Here is an 18572-nt window from a genome sequence, read left to right on the forward strand (position 1 = left end):
AATGAATGCTAGGTGCTAGAGGCTTTTTTTCTATAAAATTGACTGGTCTATTTACAGTGAAGTGATTTTCCTGGTTAGATTTATCCCCAAAGAATTCTATTTTTATTTTAATTGAAGAGTAGTTATAAAAGCTAATTGACTCTTTCTATTCACAGGAAATTATTCCTACCTCATATCAACCGCACACCCCAAGAGGCAATCAATATTTAGAGGTTTCCCACCTATACCAGTGGTTTAAAAGAAATAAAGCCCAAGATTAATGTATATAGCTTGTCAGATATGTATTTAGAGTTTTTTTTTTTAATGAATCCAACTCAGACAGGTTGGTAATTAATGCTATAAAATTCAACTCAACAGAAACTCAATTGAAAAATGAGAATGATATAATAGAGTTCTATTGAAAAAATGACTATCCAAGGTTGCTATTTTTGAAAAGTGACCCAAGGTCCTTTGCCCCTTAAATTAAAGCAAAGATATAGGTACATTGTATTGAATATAAACACAAAATTTCTCTCCTTTCTTTAGAGCTATATTCAGTGTGGATATATTAGATGTATATAATGATTAACAGGAGTGTTAAAGGTATTTTGAGGGTAAGATATCAAGTTAAACATAAAAAAGTGAAGAAAAATAAGTAAAATTTAAAGTCTACAAGCATAGTATATTTATATACTTAGGGGATAAAAATATTCAACATACTTTATTAGACCAATTATCTAATACAAGAAAAACAAGTTAATAATGGACTTGAAAGAAAACCTTTATTAATTCCAATTTGTTATTTTTTTAAATGTTATCAAAATTAAACTGTTTTTCCCTCCACTAGGCAAAAAGAATTGGAGTGGGAAGAAATAGATCACTACTCATTTAAAATTAGATAATTCACCAGATATATTCATTACAAAAAAAAATCACTCTGTAACTGTTATGTCAAATAGAATAAAAATAAGTAGGAGACAAAATTTTAATTGATAAAAGGGGATTATTTTAGAATATTTTCATACAAAAAGCACAGCTGGATGCAGTTGGGTTGCTGCTTATTTTGCACAGGATTTCCCTGATTCTGGTTCATCACAACAGCATTGGGTTTGACCTGAGTTCTACTAGTTTCATACTAAATTTTTAAAGTAGCATTTGTAAATTTTTCTCAAAAATAGAAATGAAGCAGCCATGACTCTATGAATATATTTGGCTCCCTGACCCTGTCAGAGAAGATTATAATAGTTCAGTTCAGTTCAGTTCAGCTCAGTCGCTCAGTCATGTCTGACTCTTTGCAACCCCATGAATCACAGCACGCCAGGCCTCCCTGTCCATCACCAACTCCCGGAGTTCACTCAGACTCACGTCCATCAAGTCAGTGATGCCATCCAGCCATCTCATCCTCAGTCATCCCCTTCTCCTCCTGTCCCCAATCCCTCCCAGAATCAGAGTCTTTTCCAATGAGTCAACTCTTCACATGGGGTGGCCAAAGTACTGGAGTTTCAGCTTTAGCATCATTCCTTCCAAAGAAATCCCAGGGCTGATCTCCTTCAGAATGGACTGGTTGGATCTCCTTGCGGTCCAAGGGACTCTCAAGAGTCTTCTCCAACACCACAGTTCAAACGCATCAATTCTTCAGTGCTCAGCCTTCTTCACAGTACAACTCTCACATCCATACATGACCACAAGAAAAACCATAGCCTTGACTAGATGGACCTTACTCGGCAAAGTAATGTCTCTGCTTTTAAATATGCTCTCTAGGTTGGTCATAACTTTTCTTCCAAGGAGTAAGTGTCTTTTAATTTCATGGCTACAGTCACCATCTGCAGTGATTTTGGAGCCCCCCAAAATAATGTCTGACACTGTTTCCACTGTTTCCCCATCTATTTCCCATGAAGTGATGGGACCAGATGCCATGATCTTCGTTTTCTGAATGTTGAGCTTTAAGCCAACTTTTTCACTCTCCTCTTTCACTTTGATCAAGAGGCTTTTTAGTTCCTCTTCACTTTCTGCCATAAGGATGGTGTCATCTGCATATCTGAGCTTATTGATATTTCTCCCGGCAATCTTGATTCCAGCTTGTGCTTCTTCCAGTCCAGTGTTTCTCATGGTGTACTCTGCATATAAGTTAAATAAGCAGGGTGACAATATACAGCCTTGATGTACTCCTTTTCCTATTTGGAACCAGTCTGTTCTTCCATGTTGAGTTCTAACTGTTGCTTCCTGACCTGCATACAGATTTCTCAAGAGGCAGGTCAGGTGGTCTGTTATTCCTGTCTCTCTCAGAATTTTCCACAGTTTATTGTGATCCACACAGTCAAAGGCTTTGGCATAGTCAATAAAGCAGAAATAGATGTTTTTCTGGAACTCTCTTGCTTTTTCCATGATCCAGCGGATGTTGGCAATTTGATCTCTGGTTCCTCTGCCTTTTCTAAAACCAGCTTGAACGTCAGGGAGTTCACGGTTCACGCATTGCTGAAGCCTGGCTTGGAGAATTTTGAGCATTACTTTACTAGCATGTGAGATGAGTGCAATTGTGCGGTAGTTTGAGCATTTTGGGCATTGCCTTTCTTTGGGATTAGAATGAAAACTGACCTTTTCCAGTCCTGTGGCCACTGCTGAGTTTTCCAAAATTTGCTGGCATATTGAGTGCAGCATTTTCACAGCATCATCTTTCAGGATTTGAAATAGCTCAACTGGTATGCCATCACCTCCACTAGCTTTGTTCGTAGTGATGCTTCCTAAGGCCCACTTGACTTCACATTCCAGGATGTCTGGCTCTAGATGAGTGATCACACCATCGTGATTATCTGGGTCGTGAAGATCTTTTTTGTACAATTCTTCTGTGTATTCTTGCCACCTCTTCTTAATAGCTTCTGCTTCTGTTAGGTCCATACCATTACTTTGAGCATATTAGTGTGTTTCAGTTCATACATTTCAACAGCTTTTCTTTTAACTACATGATCAAGTCAAAATTTGAATAAGGCAATAGTCACACCTCTCTTTCATATGACTTAATTTTAGTCCACCCTTAAACTGTTTCTGAAAGGACCATCACCCTCAGTCTCACCCACAAACATCATGTCCCCTCTCTTTACCCACCAGACCCAGTGGTCAATGCTCAGCCAAGATGGTATTTCACCTCTGTGGCTGTCTAGTAATGATGACCAGTGCCGACATCTCTCCCCTCTTAGGGGACTTCCAAACTATTCTGTATTGTCCACTGACTGATGACTTATTATTTTTTATATATGCATATTAGATACATTAACTATACATGTATATACTTACATTGCCAAAGCAGAAATTTGAATTTTAGTTTCTCTTGTGTCCTGCGTATATTAAAACAAAAACAATAATAACTGAAACAACTGTTAATTTTCCAATTTAAATATCATAAAGCTTTTCCCTACCAAAAGCACCTTTGCTTACAAGTTACTCCTAATTTCCAGCATGGGAGTGGAAAAAAGTTAGAATTCAGGGAAGAAGATAGAAAGGTATGGTGAGTACACAAGGAATGTCAGTTTGGCTTGAGGGCTTTGAATGAATATTTATTCACTCATCAAACATTTTTCAATGTCTTCTATGTACCGGGCATTGCGGAAGGCTCAGAGGTAAAACATCTGTACCTGCCTGGAAGGAGTTTACATGCTCACATTCTAGAAATCAGTATTTATAAGCTAATGGGATAGCACTGTAATTTGGGTTTGCATAGAGGTGATGGGAACATAAAATGAGGGAAGTAAAATGAGTCTGACTGGCAGAAATGTCTCCAAGAAGGGCTCCTGAAGGTGATTGTTAAGCTGGGCCTCCAGAAGAGTAGCAGTTAGCTAGTCTCACAGGGGAAGGTCATTTAAATCAAAATGAGGAGCATGTGCCCAAGAAAAAAGGTAAGAAAACACAAGGTGTAGTGGGGGAATCAAAGTAGCTCAGTACAGCTGGAGAATAGAGTACTTGCAGTAGACTAGGAGGGGGCAAGTAGGAGGAGAGTGGCACAGAGGCCAAATCACTGTTTGCTATTGCATTCAGATTTCATCCAAGAAGACAGGGAGGCTTTTAAAGCAGGGCAATGATATGACCATATTCGCATCTTAGGAAGATCACTTAGACAGTTGTGCCAAGGCTAGATTGGAAGGGAGGAGTTGGAGGGCGGAGAGATGGATTAATAACCCAGAAGAGAAATGATAAGGGGCTGAACAGGCAAGAACAGCAGTGGAGACAGAGAGCAGGGAGCCAATTAATGTAACAACAGAGGGTGTGAAGTGGATGGCACTCAGTACGTTGCTGTGGAAGTGAGAGAGAGGAGCATAGACTGACTCCCAAAACCACAGCTGGAGAGGCCGAATTGGCGAGAGTATAGTCCATCAAGAGAGAAACACAGGAGGCTGGGTGTGGGGGCTAAGTTATGGAGACACGTTAAATTTGCACTGTCGAGGTTGGGGTAGTCACTAAGCAGTTTATTAGAATATACATGCCTTAAGGACAAAAGAGAAATTTGGGCTGGAGTCATCAGCATGTGTAGGGCAGTGAAGCCAAGGATGTGAAAGGGGTTTCTCAGGAAGGGTAGAAAGAGGGCTGAGAACAAACCCTGAATGATCTTGAAGGTGGAGAAGAGTAGGAAATGAGTTAACCAAGAGGGAAGAGGTTAGAGAAGGAAGGAGAGTCTATATCAAACTGTCAGATTCTGCAGAAAATCAGAATAATCTAAGGACAAAAATACTCCTTCTTTGGTCTGGCAATGAGGTAGTCATTGGTGACTTTAGTGGAGCCACAGAAGAACAGTAGCAGAGACAGAAGCAGGGTGAGGAAGGATCGGAAACAGTGGGCTTGAACTGAAAGAACTTGGTTAAAAGAAGTTCAACCAAGAAGAGTGTGTTACCCTGTAGTAATCATGTGTCATCAGTGTGATCTTGCAGAAGCCAGCTTCTCAAGTGGCCCTTGATGATCCCCCCCTCCTGGCCCCCACACTCCCTGTGTGATCTTCTTTCCTCTGATGTGAGCTGAACCTAATGGTTTGTTTCTAATGAACAGAATACAGTAAAGTGACGGGATGTCAATTCTCGATTAGGTTATAAAAAACTGAAGACTTCATCTTGCTTGTTCTCTCTCCCTTACTTGCTCTGGGGGTAAGTCTTCTACCAGCTTGTAAATCACCCTATGGAGAAGCCTGTGTGATGAGCAGCTAAGATCCTAAGTCCAACAGGCCATGAAGACCTACTGAGGTCTACTCTGAGGTGGGAATTGGGAAATGTCTGTCCTCGGCCTCAGATGAGACCATCTCACCCATGTGTGACACCTAATTACAGCATTCCGAGTAACCTAAAACTACATTCAAATTCCTAACCCACATAAATTGTGAGATAATCCCCTTCTTGTCTTAAGTGTGGAGACAATCTGTTACACAGCAATGATGGTGAATGCACTGTTGTTTGAATATTTGTGTCCCCCACCGCTCCACCCTGACAATTTGTATGTTGAAATTCTAAGGCCCTATGTGATAGTTTGAGGAAGTGGGACCTTTGGGAGGTGCTTAGGTCATGAGAGTAGAGTCCTCACAAATGGGATTAATGTTCTTCAAAAGGAGACTGCAGAGAACTCCCCAACCCCTTCAGCCATGTGAAGGAATCAGCAGTCTATAAACTGGAAGAGGGCCTTCACCAGAACCTAACCGTACTGGCACCTTGATCTTGGACTTCCCAGCTTCCAAAACTATGAGAAATAAATTTCTGTTGTTCATAAGGTACCCAGTCTGTGGTATTTTGATTTAGCAGCTCAGATTGACTAAGAGATTTATCTGAGGACAAAAAAAAATGATGAACATGGAGTAATTAAAAGTGTTGGAAATATGAGGACTCAGAAAGAAATGAGACAAAGAGGTTAGCTTTGCAGAGGAGGAGAAACGGATTTTCTCTGATTTTAAAGAGGGAGTGTGAGTATGTAAAAAGTAATTATTTCGTAATGGGCTCCATATTCCTTAAATCAAAGTGGCCACATGTTGAGAATGGCAAAGCTGTGGAGGAAGGGATGTATGAAAACTAGTAACTCTCGATTCTGAGGAGAGTTGCGAAAGGGAGATGGGTAAGGAAAAACTAAAAATATAACTGAGCAATGATAAAGAACTATTGGAATTGGGAGGAAGAAAAAAATGGAAGGAGAAAGGTAAGAAAGAATGAGATAGTGGAAGAAGAGAAGGATGGAAGAGAAAAGAATAGAAGAAAGTTGCTTAGTTGGTTAAGTGTTAGAGTGAATATTCGAGTTAGCAATGACTACAAAGTGAAAATTCTAGATAAGGGCAAAAAACAGAGCATGATAATGACAATGATTGATTAAACAGAATGGAGATGAAGACAACTGGAATTCAAACTCAAGAAAGAATAAATATTTGAAATATTAGTCCACCATATGGACACTGAGTTTTCCCATGAGGGTAACAGAATTTACAGTAGAGAAAAATATTACTATTATTAATATTGTTAATAATCTCAATATTATTTGATAATAGCAACAATTATAGTACTATTTATAATATGCCTGTGTGTGTGTGTTAGTCACTTGGTTGTGTCCAGCTATCTGTGATCCCATTGACTGCAGCCCACAAGGCTCCCCTTCTATGGAATTCTCCAGGCAAGAATACTGCAGTGGGTAGCCAGCCATTCCTAAACCAAACTGAATTATGGTTTTTTCTGTTTTCAAGTTTATCATCACCATAGCCTGAGAGCTCTTTCTAAACATGTGCTGTCTTCCACATACTTATATCCCCAGGGATCTGGGCCTGACACTAGAAGGCGTTCAGAAAAAAATGTTTTTAAATGAATAAGAGGCTATTGAAATACTGAAGACATATGGTGAATAGGCCTCCTACCAATGGAGTGACAGCAGGAATGGAGGGAAAGAAGGATATCAGAGGCGTTTTAAAGGAAATAATCATTTGGATGAGGTGACAATGAAGGAAGGAGAAGACTCAGCAACAACCCCAACTGAAAGGCAAGTCAAGGTGCAGGGGTGCACTGATGCCAGTGGGGCCTATAGTCACACGTGGATGTCTGGATCCCCTCATTTCTCACTCTCATTTCACAGGTGATATCTGTTAGTGCCAGGAAGTGACACGGAGGGTATGAAAGACAGAAAGATCAGGGAGTATGATTTCCTTTTCCACAACATAAGAAGAATCACATGTAAAGTCAAAGGTACACAGTCAACTGAAAGCCTAGAACAAGGTTTGAGACACAGATTAGTATTTGAAACTCAACTAAGATACTGATCCTCTGGCAATACACCTAAGGGTCTTTCTTATTTTAAAGGTCCCTGAGATTTGAACCAAAGCAAAATGTATTTTATAAATATTAAGCATCATTTACAGAATGTCTTCAGGGAGCATATATGATTATAGAGTATCCAATGTGAATGTGAATGAGAATTTTTTAACCAAACTATTTTTAGGAATTAACACGAAACAACCAATTATCTAGATCTCAATCGGAGCAGAAACAAAGGCAAAGATTATAACTATGGACAGAATGAACTGCATAGCAAAACATGTGAAAAGAATATAGGATCAATGAAAATTATAGAAAGATTAATGTCAATAAAATAAATATGCTGGCAATAATGAAACTGATATTCTATTTCAGAGAAAAAAAATCTATCAATAAAACAGGTCTGGATATTTGCTGGAAATTATTTTCAGTTCAGTTCAGTCACTCAGTCATGTCCAACTCTTTGTGACCTCATGGATTGCAGCAAGCCAGGCCTCCCTGTCCGTCACATATTCCCGGAGTCTTTTCAAACTCATGTCCATTGAGCCAGTGATACCATCCAACAAGCCCATCCTCTGTCGTCGCTTTCTCTTCTCCCCTTCAATCTTTCCCAGCAGCAGGGTCTTTTCAAATAAATCAGTTCTTTGCATCAGGTAGCCAAAGGATTGGAGTTTCAGCTTTAGCATCAGTCCTTCCAATGAATATTCAGGACTGATCTCCTTTAGGATGGACTGGTTTGATCTCCTTGCAGTTCAAGGGACTCTCAAGAGTCTTCTCCAGCACCACAGTTCAAAAGCATCATTTCTTTGGTGTTCAGCTTTCTTTATGGTCCAACTCTCACATCCATATGTGACCACTGGAAAAACCATAGCCTCGACAAGACGGACCTTTGTTGGCAAAGTAATGTCTCTGCTTTTTAATATGCTGTCTAGGTTGGTCATAATTTTTCTTCCAAGGAGCAAGCATCTTTTAATTTCTTGGCTGCAGTCACCATCGGCAGTGATGTTGGAGCCCCCAAAATAAAGTCTGTCACTGTTTCCACTGTTTCCCCATTTATTCGTCATGAAGTGATGGGACCAGATGCCATGATCTTAGTTTTCTGAATGTTGAGTTTTAAGCCAACTTTTTTCACTCTGCTCTTTCACTTTCATCAAGAGGCTCTTTAGCTCTTCTTTGCTTTCTGCCATAAGTGTGGTGTCATCTGCATATATGACGTTATAGATATTTCTCCTGGCAACCTTGATTCCAGCTTGTGCTTCATCCAGCCCAGCATTTCTCATGATGTACTCTACATATGAGGTAAATAAGCAGGGTAACAATACACGGACTTGACGTACTCCTTTCCCAATTTGGAACCAGTGTTGTTCCATGTCCAGTTCTAACTGTTACTTCTTGACCTGCATACAGATTTCTCCAGAGGCAGGTCAGGCTGTCTGGTATTCCCATCTCTTGAAGAATTTTCCACAGTTTGTTGTGATCCACACAGTCAAAGGCTTTGGCATAGTCAATAAAGCAGAAGTAGATGTTTTTCTGGAACTCTGGCTTTATCGATGATCCAATGGAATTATTTTTTAAATAAAGAAATTATTTTACTCTAGAATAAATAATACTAGAAATTATTTATTGCTGTCAATAAAAACAGAGACACCAACTTTCCCCAACACAGAGGCTGGCACATAAAGGGTAGATACACTGAACACCTCTGAATTTGGTCAAGTTAGCAAGAACCATGATACTGGGCATGACCTAACAGTAATGGGCTTATTTCCACTCCAGGAAGGAGATGAGTTTCATTTAGCTCATGACTGAGATCTACCTAGAGCATACAGTGGCTCGTTTGAAACATGAGAGGCTTGGCCAAACACTGGCCATAGTAAAGGCCAGCTCCAAACAGAGGAGGCTCATATTTCCCTGTTGTGCTTAGAGGAGCTGCAGCACAGAAAGTCAAGTGGTAGGTGTTCCCAAGGTGCTCACTCTAACTGTCTACTCAACTACAGCCTAAAACACCAGTTGGACCCACAAACAACTTTGGCCACGGACAACTGGGTCTAAGATCTTGACTTTCACAATTGGTGTGGTATCCCATGAATGTGGAGAAACTACTTAAGACGTTGAATGGGGCCAGGTCTCACCATTTCAGAGAAAAGATGAAATGGTTGCTCTGCTGGCTTATATTTGGCCCAAAGCTTGTTTCCAGATACCACCAGTGTTTTACCTATGAATCATCCCAGGAAGAACAACGCCTATTAGGTGTCTGAATGCATCTTTATATCAAGCCTGAATCTGCTTGCTTAAACTTATAAACAATGGACAGAAAGTACTTGAAAAGAATGAGTGTAACAGGTGAGCAACTATAGGAACAAGAAGACCACTAGCACAGAATATGTGGGCAACTGGACACAAACCCCTCTTTTCCATTTTATTGCTGTAAACAGGTCTATTTTCCAAGCACTACTTCACATAAATATCAACCCATTTTCACAGATCTTCTGAAAGAGAAAACATAAATAGCAAAACAACAAAGTCTTCCATAAAAGTGACTTTGTGTGTTTTTTTTTAATTTTAATTTTTACTTTATTTTACTTTACAATACTGTATTGGTTTTGCCATACATTGACATGAATCCACCACGGGTGTACATGTGTTCCCAAACATGAACCCCCCTCCCACCTCCCTCCCCATAACATCTCTCTGGGTCATCCCCATGCACCAGCCCCAAGCATGCTGTATCCTTCATCAGACATAGACTGGCAATTCGTTTCTTACATGATAGTATACATGTTTCAATGCCATTCTCCCAAAACAATGGAACGTATTTCAAAGTCTTTTTCCTGTGCCTGTTAATGTAAATGCATATAAGGAAAATTGTATCAGGTATATGCATCACTTCTAGTAAGCATATTGAGGCAAAAGTAATCAAATATCATATCTGTCACATATTAAAACTTAGAAGGTGTCCATGGACTTCACCAGCCAGTTTGTCTATTCTAATCAGGTTTCCTTCCAAAACTGGTTCCCTGAGGAGAGAAGGGCGATTCTCAGCTGAACTAGAGCTCCCAAAGGGGACAGTCAAGGTGGAAAACTTCACAGCAGCAGTTCAAATACCAATCCAATCGCCTATGAAGAATATTTTGACTTAACTGTTTCAGTCAAAGAAGTAGTCCCAAGGTTCTGCACGTGTTTCTCAGGTTTTACAATGAAAGAAAGGTTATACTTAGGACGTGGGTTTAAATGTAGAGGAGGAGAAATCACCATTAATTTTGCCTGCCAAAAAATCAATAATTAATGTTTTAACCTTTCTCTCTCTTTCTCACTCACTGTTTGGCTTAAGAAATAAACTCTGTATATATTCTTCCCTATGATTTATGGGCTGGTTTGAAAAGTTATAAAAGTAAGTCAATAACCTCTTTAGACAATCCTGTTAGGAAAATTGTCTGATCCAGGAGGCAATTAGAATTCAAGCTTCCATAAAGGACTTCTCTTTGTCATTTTCAAATCCTATTTTCTTATAGTGATTACATACAATTACTAAGCAACAGGTCACTATTGGAATGTAAGCTCTTAGAATTGAAGGTATTTACAGTATTTTGATGTGACATCAGTTTCTGTATTTTCATCAAATACATTGTGTTTCATCAAATACATTCTGCATTTGATGATGTATATAAATAGGAACCTACCACACCCTAAGTTTTATTGCCCATAAAAATGAACAATAACCTGAGTACCAGCAAGGGAAGAATGAACTCCAAGAATATGTTCCATTGAGACTTGTAATCTCAGAATTTTGGTCAGAGAACAGAGCAGTGTTGCACACCTGTTGCTTTCATTCTGGTTAAACTTTTAAACTGTGGTGTTGGAGAAGACTCTTGAGAGTCCCTTGGACTGCAAGGAGATCCAACCAGTCCATCTTAAAGGAGATCAGCCCTAGGTGTTCATTGGAAGGACTGATGTTGAAGTTGAAACTCCAATACTTCGGCCACCTGATGCAGAGAGCTGACTCATTTGAAAAGACCCTGATGCTGGGAAAGATTGAAGGCAGGAGGAGAAGGGGATGACAGAGGATGAGATGGTTGGATGGCATCACCAACTCGATGGACATGGGTTTGGGTGGACTCCGGAAGTTGATGATGAACAGGGAGGTCTGGCATGCTGCGGTTCATGGGGCCACAAAGAGCTGGACACAACTGATTGACTGAACTGAACTGAACTAAACTAAAACTTTTAAGGCTGTTTCTGGAAATGTTGTCCTCATTAAGATATTCTCTCTTTCCACTAAGTATCTTACAAGTCATAATAAAATTGTTTCCATCTAACTTAAAAAAACTAGCCAAATTTATATTACATTCAGAAAGGCTGCCATGCTGTTTTTGTTTGGACACCACCTGCACATCACCAGTAATGACAAGCAAAAGCAAATGGAGCTGGCCTAAGAGACTAGACCTTCTATCTGATTACAGGTGACAGTCCATTTTTGTTCTAGAATTTCAATTAGTGAGAATGATTTCTTGCATATTAATCTATTTCTGATCTAGGATAAGGTCATAGAGATTTCCTTTCATCTCCACTTCTTCTGGCCAAGCTTCTGCTAAACTAAAAACCTCCCCAGCTCCTTGCACATGTCTGGGGAGCTCATATGCTTGGATTCTTGTTTGATCATTAGTTTTCCTAAACCCAGGCCCATTGTTTCTCTTCTGGGCAAGCAGAGAGATCCCTCACCTTTACTTACAAATAGTGCTTCTGACCTAGTTGCACAGAAGTGTCAAGTGATTTTTAAAATACAGCACATAACCTAAAGGATAACATACAAGTACATGCATGGACCAGCTCTAGAAGAGTACACAAGAACTGGATAACAAGTGGCTCCTTCTAGAGAGGGGAACTGGCAATTCAGGATAATGGTAGGAGGGAGCCTTACTTTACACTGGTTCACCTTTTGTGATATTTGAATCACTTTAAAATGTGTTTTCTTATTCAAAGAAAAATGTATTTAACTGTTCTAAGGGAAAAAATAATATAGAAAAAATGTGCAGTATAAAACAAGGCATATGTCATGCTTCTATTTGAATAAAGAAAAGAAATTGTACACATATGGAAAATTTCTAGGAGGATACACAAAGCCTTGATATTAGTTACCTATAAAGAGTGGGACTGGTTGTTATAGAGTGGGTGAAAGATACTTATTCTTAAAATTATTAATTATAAAAGACAATTTTAAAATGATTTGGAAAGTACTATAAGAAGTTATGGGGTTTCCCAAGTGGCTCAGTGGTAATGAATTCACCTGTCAAGCAGGAGAAGCAGGTTTTATCCCTGTGTGGGGAAGATCCCCTGGAAAAGGAAATGGCAACCCATTCCAATATTCCTGCCTGGACAATCCCATGGGCATAGGAGCCTGGTGGGCAGTCCATGGGGCTGAAAAGAGTAGGACACGACTTAGAGACTAAAGAGCAAAATTTAAATATAACATGAAATGGGGATGTATTAGAGAAACGATAAAGGTGTTTTTTCTAACTTAGTAATTTCTAAAGTATCATGTGATGTTGAACTGAAGTGCTTTTATTAACCAAAATTTCTTTCCCCAAACACACACATACATACACTGGAAAAGTCCAACACAAACATCACTGGCTTGAGTGAGGATCAGTTCATTCATCTTATTGGTAAGAATGAGCGGTCCAAGCAGCATGCCTAGTTTATTACACGTCTAAGCCATATTCGCACAGAGTCGGACACAACTGAAGCGAGTTAGCAGCAGCAGCAGCAAGCCATATCTCAAACTTTTGTGTCACTAACAACATGTCAAACACAATCTGCTGCATTGTCAAGACCACATGAAAGAAACATGATTCTGGTCTTCAATACCTATATTGGTAATTTTCTCAAGACACCTCTGAAGTTTGTTTAAAATAGAGGCACATTTGGAAGCCTGAATTCATAGAGTTACCAGGAAAAATTAGGGGAAACTTTAAGTTTATCCCCACCACTCTGCTCTCTCTTTATAGAAAGTGGAGAGAGTGACTGTGGGGCGGTACTCCCCTCTGCCGTCCTGCCCCTACTATCTTCCCAACAGAATCATCCCTTTCTCCGTAGGCATGTCAAACATGACTGGAGAATGGATTCAGGAATTCCCTTGTCTTTGTGAGTGTGGGTGTGTGCATGGCGGGGGGGTGGGGGGGGTGTGTGGAGAGCATTCTTGTCACATTTACTTTGTGTTTGTGAAAAATAACAATTAAAAAAGGGCATATAAGTAGTTACGTACACCCTGCATCAGAATTATCAGTTCACCATTTAAAACGAAGATGTATATTCTACCACTACGCTCAAAGCATATTAAATCATTCTCCCGAGGGTGGGGGGTGGGTAGATCTTTGTTCTTAAAGCAAGCACCCCGTGGATATCCTTAGGTATATAATTGCTTGAGGATCAGAGATGTAAGAAATAGAGGCAATGACGACACTAGAGCTGACACTGATGGAATGCTTTCTATTTTCCAGTTTCTGTTGCCACCCTCCTTCCTGCAAAACACCTTCATTACTCACATGGACCATTGCCTAAGCATCTCATCTGTGTCCTTGATTCTGCTTTTATTCCCCCACCACCAATCAGCAGCAGTCATTTAAAAGGTAAAGCACTTCATGTGACTCTATTCCACAAGGTCTTCTAATGGCTTTCTATTTCATTCAGAATAAATTCCAAAGATTTTCCCATGGCCTACAAGACCCCATGTGAAATGGGCTCTCTTCCATTTATTCTTTTTTTAAAAATGGAAGTACAGTTAATGTGCAGGCTTCCCAGGTAGCGCTAGTGGTAAAGAACCTGCCTGTCAATGCAGGAGATGTGAGAGATGCAGGTTCAATTCCTGGGTCAGGAAGATCCCCTAGAGGAGGACATAGCAACCCACTCCAGTACTCTTGCCTGGAGAATCCCACGGACAGAGGAGCCTGGTGGGCTACAGTCCACAGGGTCGCAAAGAGTTGGACATGACTGAAGTGACTTAGCAACAGAAGCAGTAGCAGCAGCAGCAGAGTTAATATGCAGTACTCTATGTTACAGGTGTACAATATAGTGATTTACAATTTTAAAGGTTATGCTCCACTTACATTATTATAAAATATTGGCTATACTCCCTGTGTTTTACAATATATCCTGTAGTTGATTTCATACATAATAGATTGCACCTCTTAATCCCTGCCTGTGTGTGGCCCCTCCCCTTTTCCCTCTTCCTCGCTGGTAATCACTAGTTTGTTCTCTACATCTATGAATCTGCGTCTTTGTTATTAGTCATTAGTTTGCCTTTTTTTTTTAATCTCCAACTTCACACAAAATTATTTTTTCTTGGATGCATGAAACTATCTCCATATTGCCTAAGGAGAGAATTCCCAAAATGTTCAAATTTTTCAAGAAGCAACACTTGCACAGGCCAGGACTTCTGGGTAAGCAGGCAAACTGAATACTTCTACTTTTTAAATCACATTTTTTTAAAAGGTAAAGAAACAAAAAAAGAAGAGAACCCACGAAGACAAAAAGAATGGGAACAGAGATAGAAAATGAGAGAAACAAAGTCAAGAAGCTGGAAGATTGAGTGGCAACTGATCTCCAATACCTGAGAAAACAATCTTAAGTCTGCTGAACAGAATCTACCAAGGAGCAAGTTGACGTCCACCTTATCTGCCCTTTGAAATTCTCTGGAAATGGCAGTAAGAAGTTCTTCTTAAAGGGCAGGAGCAGGGGCTGAAATAGGAAGATGAGTTGAAGGAGCAAATAAATTTTTAAAGGGAAAATTGACCTTCTCTGTTCCAATTACCTTTTTCTCAATACAGCTGACACCTAGAGATTTCCTCTCTGGAGAATTAAACTGGAAAGAATCTGGTGTTGCTCATAAGACATACTGCTGAGGGCAAAGGTGAGTGACTATACTAAAAGAGGAAAGTTGAGTGAATGCTGACGCACTGACGTATTCGGCAACCTTTGAAACTCAGCTCCCAGAAAGTTAGAAAGCAGGATATCTATGCCCCTTAAGCACAAAATTGGAAAACCTGATCTGTCTGTTGGAAAAGACCTTCAGAGATACAACTGAGGGTCCTACAATAAAATACCTGGGCTACTACCAAGGTATCAAAGGGCCGTAGTTGACAAGGTGCTCCCACAAACATAAACTTCCAAGTAATATTGTTTGTGTCTTTTCAACCTAATCATTGGACAGAATAAAGCCAACTAAATAGAAAACTCCAAAACAACAAATAGAACAGAAAAGAAAAACTTTTAAAAATCATAATATTCATTTAAGAAAAGAAATTACATTCTGGAAAGGACACTTTTAAAGACAAGAATATTCAGAGAATAAAGAGTTCTTGGGAAATAAAATTAGAAGGCAAAAATTCAACAGAAGAGCTGAAAGCTGCTACTTAATAAATATCCTAGAAAGAATAAAAGTTAACAAAAAGATATAAAATACAGAAAAAAAAAAAGGTTAGTGGATTAGGACTTCAAGTACTAGACTAGTAGGAACTCCAGAAGGTGAAAAGAATAAAAAGAGAGGGAAGGAAATGATTTAAAAATATTTCAAGAAAAAGTCCTTTGGATTGAATAAAACAAATTTTCAATTGAAAAGGCCCAGGACAATAAAATTAAAAAGACCTGTCTCCCTGAAAGTACATGTCTTCATGAAATTTCACAATACTAGACAAAAATAAAATACTAAAATTTTCTAAAGGAAAAAATAGGCTATACTTAAAGAGTCATGAATAAAAATGACACTCTTTCCCAAAGCAACAATGAAAATTAGAAGACAGTGGAGCAAGTCCTTCAAAATTCAGAAGAAAAACAATATTCAACATAGAATTATATATCTGGGCAAAACTATCAATCAAGGTGTAGGTATAATAAAAACATTTTCAGGCATTTAATATTTCAAAAGATTTATCATGGAGGTACTTTTCCTTCTGAGGTTACTGGAGGATGTACTTCCTGAAAATATGGGAGGAGTCCTAAATAAATAAATGGAAAATTGAGTTTCAGGATATACACAGTGTAACACAGGAGAAAGAAAGGAATCCCAGTGATGACGATGTATAAACCTTCGTAAGCTTAAGGAACAACCATTATCAATCCATGCTGAAGAATAGAGGACTTCAGGAGTTATGTCTTCAAGAATACAGGATAATAAAACTCACATGCACACACAATGAGGGGCTACATTACCTGCTCAATGAACCTACTGAGAGGAGAGTTACACCTCTAGCAAAGATGAAATACTTCTAAGGTATTCTTTTAAAATGAAAAGGTAATCACCAGCGTCAAGGAAATAAAAAAGTTTTACCAGAGAGAAAATATTATCATGGACACCATGTGGTAGGGTATGACTAATTTAAAGAAATTTGTGATATTGTGATAAACTATATTGAGAGGACAAGCGCGTATAAGTTCTTGGAGGAGGTGGAGGAAGTACATGTAAGAACATTAAATTCTAACCAAGGAAGAGAGTTAATGAATAATATCCAAAACAACTAAAATTCAGGAAACAGAATAATCATTTTTATAAAGGTAATAAAGTGCCCGAAGAAGCTAACAAGTTGAAAGTGGTTGTCTCTGAGGAATGGGAATCGGTCATGATGAGAGACAGGACCGGGAGCTAATGGATCTTTTTCATGTTCAATTCAATAGTACAGTTTCCTCTTTAAAATCATGCATGTATATTAATGGATAGAAATAAAACATTACAACTTTCAAATTAATGTCTCAGCTATCAGACAAATAATTATCTTTTGAAATAGCCTGAACTTAGTAGCGAGCATTTTTACATTTCTAGTAAAACTTTCTAGCTTTATTTTAAAATTTCTGCCTGAGACCAAGTCCCCATTGTCAAAATTAACTTGAACACTGAGACAATTATCAAAGAGAAAAGACTGCTTTTTTTCCCCCTGAAGAATAATTAAGTGCTCTGATTTTCTTATCCATTTTGCCTGTGCAAAATTCATCAGAGAAAGATAAGTAACACTAGAATATGGAAAGACAACTTCTCTTGGGAAATTTTGACTTTTTGCAGAAGTGAGTTTAGGGCCAAAATTCTCAGGATAATCGCCTCAGTACTCCCTCCTTGTGAAAAGAAAGACGTTCTTTGACAAAGAACACCTAGTGGAGTGGTGAATAAAAGCCTTCTCTTCATTAAATCCATTCCTCTTTAGCGACTGAGATGGTCAAGCAGTTCAGAAAGGGAAACAGGACAGACTCTACTAAGGTTATTGTGAGACTCAGATCTTTTTAAGAATTTGTCCTCTTATTCAGTTCATCTGGGAAAAATGTGTTCCACATACACAAAAAAAGAAACCAGTAGTAGGTGAGAAAGCAAGGCTCAAGAGTGATTAGGTAATTATTTCTGTTCAGGACATGATAACCTGTACAGATAACTGCTTGATCTTTTCAGTGGCCTCTAGGAAAACTCAAATGATTTTTCAATAAAACAGTCCATATAACTGAAATATCTGTAGAAAAGAAATAAATAGCTGGACCTCATTTGGGTATCACAATATTTTACTTGTTTTCAAAATGCTAACCTGAGTCTTAAAAAAAAAAAAAATCCATGATTTCTTTCTGGTGTATAACTATCAAATAATTGTATTCATCATTCTTAGAGCAATTTTCGAAGTGATATATCTATCAAGAGGTGTCCAATTTCTTAATTTTTTTAATTATTTGAAAATTTCTCTTTGCAAAACAATATCTAGTACACATTGCAGGTAGATAAATGCTATGGTGGACCTTTAGGAAATCCTCTTAGTTTAAAAAAAAAATTTCTTAATACATCTGAAGAAATCATTAATGTCATACCCTGTGGCAAAAGAAAATATTAAAGACATCAAAATCATGCCTGAGGTGACCCCAAATAAAATGCTGTCTTGCGGATCCAAAGGTGACTAGCGATGTGCCCATGTGCAGTTCAAAAGACTGATACCCAGGCAAAAGCATTTCTCCCCATGCTCTGCCCACAAGAAGGCAGAGCTTTGATTCATAGTTGCTAATCCTGTTTGCTGAGCCCACAGGTGATTGAGAGCTGGCCACTCAGACCTGACCCAGTCTGAAGCCTTTGTTCAGCGGTAGCTCCTTCCTCCTCACAGATGCCTCCTCTGTTGGCTGCTGCTGTTTGTCAGCAGTCCACAGCTGGGCCATGTGGTTTAAAACTGAGCCTTCTGTCTTTCCTGGTTGAGGGGGCCCTGTTTGCCCGCACTGTCCAGGAGCAGCTTGCGTGTGCTGCTGCCCCTCACTCAGCATCATCTCCAGATGAGTGGGTCAGGAGCTATGTGCCAGGATGGAATTTTCATTCCTAGCGATGATCTG

The sequence above is a fragment of the Budorcas taxicolor genome, chromosome 12 (genome assembly GCF_023091745.1).
Source record: "Budorcas taxicolor isolate Tak-1 chromosome 12, Takin1.1, whole genome shotgun sequence".
Classification (NCBI taxonomy): domain Eukaryota; kingdom Metazoa; phylum Chordata; class Mammalia; order Artiodactyla; family Bovidae; genus Budorcas; species Budorcas taxicolor.